Genomic DNA, 6,762 nt, shown 5'->3' on the forward strand with positions numbered 1-6,762 from the left:
GACATCAAACCTTAATTAGGAGAAACAATTTATTTATATTGCCATTATACAGTGTTGCATATGCCTGAGTGACAGCAAATGAATATCCACCCATAGGTACAATGGTGATGACTCCCCGTTTAATTTCAGAACCAAAGTGAAATTAACATTGTCCCATAAGGTCTTGTTTACTCTATCTGCAGCAAGTGGGTGAACCCAGCTTAGAAACACTTTAACTTACATATATTTACATATATTTGCATATTTGGCAAGCTACTCACTCGTGCTGTGGCTCTTCTGCACATATGAATTTCATTTTTGACACATACTTAAGAAGCTTAACTCTCTATCCCAATTTTTTGATACTGACCCACTTTCTCAAATGCTAATAACTTAAGGATGCAACACTTGGAGTTAGTGTGTTGTGCTAGCTAAGAGCAAATCTGGCTTGTCCGTTATGAATGTATGTATGTATGGATGGATGGATGGATGGATGGATGTATTTGTTTATTTATTTTAAATGCAGATGAATGCAGGGTCATAGATATTTTGGGCCGTTAGTGTTTGCCATAAAGCACTATGTGTAAATTTTAGCATAAATAGTTTCTTTCAGTCCTTGCTGCTATTTATTGGATTTATACAACAACAACAACAACAACAACAACAACTACTACTACTACTACTACTACTACTAATAATAATAATAATAATAACAAGAATTGGCCACAGATTCTCAGTAAGTACTGCTTTAGAGAGAACTAAAAAATAAGTAGGACATGACATGCTTTCATTTATATATCTGATATTATATATCTGCATTTTTTTCTGAAATTACACAAATTAAAGTAGTTATCAAGCAAGCAGTTATCACTGACAACCAAAAAAAGATTTCGCTGTCATTTTAACCACCAGCTTTCTGAATGAGATAAAAAAAAAAAAAAGCTTGCTTATCGAAACACATACACACAGAAGCTTCAGTCACAGGGACAGACGGGCTCGTCCAGATGGGCAGGACCTAGTGCTGGTGGGGTCCTGAGGTAGCACCACATACAGCCAGGTCAAAAACTCCTGCTCCAAACCATTCAATTATACACGAACAAGACCCCGATGAACACACCTCTGCTCATATGCAGAGCTTGTTAGATAGACAAAGCCAGAGAAATGAGGTGAGAGAAAGAGAGAGAGAGAGAGAGAGGGTGAAAGAGAGAGCAATAGGCAATGGTGGACTCTACTGAAAGAAAAGGGGGAGCTTACTGTCTCCTCCTTTCAAGGGGTCAATTCTCCGAGGCTGAGCTGGAAGAGAGGATGGTAAATGAGTCTCAGGAGAGAGAGACCGTTACAGAACAAAATGACCCTCATCCCAAGCTTAAGGGCTCTGAAAAACGAGGAAGCTACAGGAAGCAAGCGCTGTCGGCCCGTGATTCACCCAGACTTCAGACACTCCAGAAAATGCATGCTACCAAGCCTAAATATTTTCATCATCATCAACTTTCTATAAAAGTACATTTATAATATATGTTTATCCTGTACATCACCTACTCAAAACAGAACCTGACAAAGCTAATAAAAATAGCAACTAATTAGAGAGAAGAACTAAAAGTAGTATAGAAATAGTGCTTTTCATTGCAGAAATGTGCAATTAGAAGTACAGGGAGAAGGGAGCAACTGAGAGGCAGAACTGCTATTTGCTCCTCTCCTGTTCTTTCAGCACATTGCACAAGTGTGCACGGTGTATGCAAGCACAATGTAGATGTCTGCTACTTTGAAATGTCATAGCGAGAAGTCTCATGGACATAGACGATGTCCAGACTTATTTTCTGGTATTCTGCTGTTCATATGTCCTGGTGTTTTGGTGTTCATATGTCCTGGTGTTTTGGTGTTCATTTGGTGTTTTGGCGTTCATATGTACTGTGATGGCGGTGTGCCTGAGATGTTTACGTGGAAAGTGCTGATGAAAACAGAAAAGCTTCAATGGTACACATGTCTAATGGTGCACGTCTAGTAGTGCACATCTCAAGTAGTGCACAACTCAAATTTCATTCAATGAGCATTTCAACCTTGAATTCGAACACTTGAATTTGAGTGCTATTCCTTTCCTCCCTTCACCGCTGCAGTCTAATAAGAACTCATCTGTTACATAATTTTGCATGTCTTTGACCTAAACCTTCATTAAAACTTGTTTCTCACCAAAATCCTCTCTGCACATCTCTGAAATTCCATTTTGCTTCCTCCTGGGTTTAATGGTGCCTCTGTAAGAGTGGGCTTTGGTATGCCAAGGTCACCTTCTAACTGAGAAATGATTGTCCATTGTTCACTGCAATGGCACACAGAGAGAACAGAAGCTGGGGATTATGCTACTACTTGAAGAGCCTGTGAAAAGGAAGGCATACCTCTTGAACTCCTTTTTCCAAAAAAAAAAAAAAAAATGAAATGCTTCAGCATCTACACCAAGACCTGGATTATATGTCATCACGGTGACTGACTTATACAGTTAGTGTGTAGTGTGTGAATGCCTTTCATCTCTGAATCACATAAATCTAATAGACATGTACAAGAATCAGTCTCACTTTCATTTACAACTCTCACATAGATATTCCCTACACACACACACACACACACACACACACACACACACACACACACACACACACATACGCACACTAACTGCATAGTCATGTTTATGAGTCTGACTGGGATTCCTATAATGGAAATTGCTACACTCACTAATTGCTTCATTAGAAGCAACTATCTTGTAAGTACACATTATAGTGTACAGTCAGACTATAGCTAAAACACAAAGAAGAATAGACATACCAGCACATAAACACGCACATACACACAAAGGCCTGAAACTACATGGGCATGTTCATGTTAATTATCCAATCATTTTATTAGAAGCGACTAGCTTGTAGGTAAACATTCTAGTTGCAGTCGGTGCAGTCAGACTATGGCCCAGGGGTAGGCAGGCAGTCTTACTGAAAAAGGTCCAGTGTGGGTGCAGACTTTCCTTCTAATGCAGCAGGAGCCACCTATATAACTAATCAAGTGTTGGAAGAGTGAGAGCATCTTATTTAAAAAGTGGAATCAGGTTTTCTCCTCTTTGGCTAGAACAAGCACCTGAAACAACAGTGGGTCTTTGCAGATAAGAGTGCCTGCTGGCCCTGCTATGGCCCATCTCTGACCGAGCTCGGGTCATGTTCACCGTCCTCAAGCTCTTCATTAAAGTTCTGCTTCATAGCACAATGTGGTTGGCTGCATATATTTGGGTGCTTGTAGCATTCAGCAGTAACACTGATGTGTGAACAGACTTTTGCATGATGCAGTGGTACCAATAGTACTGTTGAGAATGTTCCCCCACCCAAATAATACAGAACCCCACTGTTTGATTAATTGCTTAGGTATTCAAATCACAGTTCTTGAGGTCTAGGTGGTGCATATATTCCTCCTTCCCTTTACCTAGGAGCCAAATGACAAAGTACTCAATCTTTAACATTAACTGTTTGATTAACTACCAGTAAATACAAAAGGAACAGCCAGGAATGGATTCAAGACCTTTGGCATACATTGGCACTGGCTGGTTCTGCATGGGCTGCAATATGTAGTTGTACACCAATAAAGTGTACCTGCAAGGTATGGAAAATGGAAAATGGAAAATGAGTAATGCCTAATTCTGTGACCATCATATGTAGAAACACTGGTTACACACAAAGTTACTGGTAACCACTAGCACCAGAGTTTTTTTTTACCTACATATGACAAGAAAAGTTTCCAAAATTTAAGGGTGCAACTTTTTTTGGCTTTCCAGCTTCTTGCAGCTTTCATCTTCTGTTCACTGCAGCAGGGACAAATGGAAGCACACGCAAATCTCTCTGCAGTACTTTGAAATCCAAATAGAAGCCATTAAATAAACATTAAGCACCAACTGTTATTTGAAAGACCTCAGAGATAAAAGTTCACCATGGTCATGGGCAGCATCTATTTTTAATTGGCTTTTAATTGTACTCATATTTTAAAAGTGGTTTGCTGCTCACAAACCAATAAAGAATAGGAGTTTTAAGAATTACAAGCATTCCCTAAATTCTAATCAGGTTTGATGGTGGCCAAGGGGCTACGACATGTCATCTTATATTTACTAGCACTAGCAGAACAAACTAATGGGTGGTTATTACTGTGGCTGCTAGAGAATCCACTAGAGCAACCAGAATGTGAGTGTGCATGTATGTATATGTGTGTGTGTGTGTGTGTGTGTGCGTGTACATGCACACATTTGTGCACATATGCACTTATGTTTGCTGGCAGAGAGGATGTATACATATTTTTACCAAGAGCTTTCATATGTATTCCAGGTGTGGCTAACTTCTAATCATAAATAATCTGTAATGTGAAATTGCACCTCTGAACAGTTAATTGCCACAGAAGCCACAAAAGGTTTTTGTTTGGTGTATTTGGTCTTTAGCCTTTTTTTAATCTACATCATGAACTCATTGGCGAGCCTTTACAGTAATACAGTTGCTGCTGTTGGCCTGTAATATCGTGACTAGTTTTTTTTAACATTGCAATGACAAAAAAACCCAGCGATAGCTAGATAGATCAAATCAAATCAATATGTATTTATTTAGTGCTTTTTCCAACAGATGTTGTAACAAAGCAACTTCACAAATGACCAAGTCCAAGCCCCCAGTGAGCAAGCCAAGGACGAGAGTGGCAAGGAAAAACTCCCTGGAGCACGAGGAAGAAACCTTGAGAGGAGCCAAGACTCAAAGGGGGTCCTCCTCTAGATGTGTGTAGTGTCACTCTAGATGTTTCTGTGACACTCTGACTGTATTTCTTTCCAGACCAAGTTTAAAGTACAGCCATGTTCATTAAATAGTGCTTACCAGAGTTAGTTAGTTAACTCAACAGGAGGAGCCTGTCAAACCAATGGTCGTCATATCACCACCACATTCTTAGCTGGATTACGCACTCTGAGAAGTCATAATGAGCTGCTCGGCTCTTACTACACTTTCACAGAATACCATTAATATGGGTAGATTAAGAATCTCTATCTGACTTTGTCTGCTCAATCAAAAATTCATGGTGTTAGAGAGCCATTGCAGAAAGGAATATTGGCCTGGTTCAGGCCAGGTGTCGCGTCCGTCTGGCTTCACTGCCCAGAAGAGATATTATGGCCGACAGTCACTACCAGCATCTCTTCTGCATGCTATGGTCTTTCTGTTTTATACCACAGATATCTTTGACAACAGCCTGAGGGGAAGAGAGATAGTGAGAGAGAGAGAGAGAGAGAGAGAGAGAGAGAGAGAGAGAGAGAGAGAGAGAGAGAGAGATGGGGTGAGAGAGAACCAGAAACACTTATCTAGCAATCTCCCCGTTTCCATAACAGAAGGTGCCATGCGACGGCAAGGTGACTTCTGAATGCTCGCGTAATATGTGTGTCTCTGTAGGACAGCATATGAAGCTCTGGATCAAAGCTGCAGTTTAGTGATAAAAAGTTGTTTGCGTTTATGAAGTGACAATCTAATTCTTTCCTGAATGTGCTCTGCACTGGGTCTATCACTTTATCTTGGCTGATACAACCGGACCTGATGCATGTTTGGTTATTATATTTGAGCACTGTTGGAAGTATTTTATAACTTGGTATATCATTTTGGGAAAATAATTTTGAACACTGTTGGAAGAAATTTAAACTCTTTTTTGAAAAATAAAAATATACCAGAAACATTTAACCATCATAAGCCTTATTTCTTTTAAAGGCATTTAGTTTTGAGGTCATTGCCATTTGGTATACAGACTCACTGATTGTTTGCAAACATTGAATGATACTCATTTGTCATAAAAACCAGCAGATCTTAGGATTTGAGTGTATCTAGTCATTTGAGTGGCTCTAGTAATTTGAGTGGCTCTATTGATTTGATTGATCTAGTGATTTGTTAGAGGCGTCATTTACACATTGCAGCCTTCTGCAATAACAATTAACAAGTGATGTATTGTGCTGAGATAGCAGAATACACAAATTTAAACACAACCTCTATATTTTTTCCCTTTTTCAGTAGTTGGGTGGTACCACCTTTACTCTCAAAAACTGCATTCATTTTTAACCAATCAAAGCCTCTTGGTGCTTCTTCCCTGTGATGGAACTGGGCTGCTGAAATATGAATGTGCCCTCTGTTTGCCTCCTCTTTGGTTCTCAATACAGATGCACAACTGCCCAAGTATGTTGACATACATTTCACCCAAGGAGCAGAAAGGTAGACACACAGAAAGAAGGTAGACGAGTGCACAGCCAAGTCAGACCAAGAGATAAGAAACATGGAATACCTTACAGGTTTACTCCTGGGAATATCTGACCTTTTTTAAAACCCTTTTTCATGAGTAACAAGGCAGACCCATGCACCAAACTACAATCCTTAGCTGTTGGTTGAACGGTTTATTTTGAAGCAATTTACATAGGGTGAAGGACAAATGAAAAAGGTTTCTGTTCTATGTAATAACTGAAAAACTAGATAAACAACAACAAAACAGAATTAAGCCTTAGAGTAAATTGCATGAGGAACTATACAACAAAGAAACAAGGGAATAAAGACTGAACCCGCCTGAAAAATCAATAATATTTGGATCTTTGGTTGGACAACAAACAGAATAAACTGGCAGTAATTATTTTTGATCATATACATGATGCACACTGCACAGACAATGATCTTTATGGAGTTAACTAGGCTTTAGCTATTGACTGAAGTAAGTGTATTTTTACAGTCAATCTGGCAGGCTGCCCCAGGCAAGCAATAC

Source organism: Electrophorus electricus, chromosome 12, assembly GCF_041902795.1.
Source record: "Electrophorus electricus isolate QZ-2024a chromosome 12, ASM4190279v1, whole genome shotgun sequence".
In the NCBI taxonomy this organism is placed as follows: Eukaryota; Metazoa; Chordata; class Actinopteri; order Gymnotiformes; family Gymnotidae; genus Electrophorus; species Electrophorus electricus.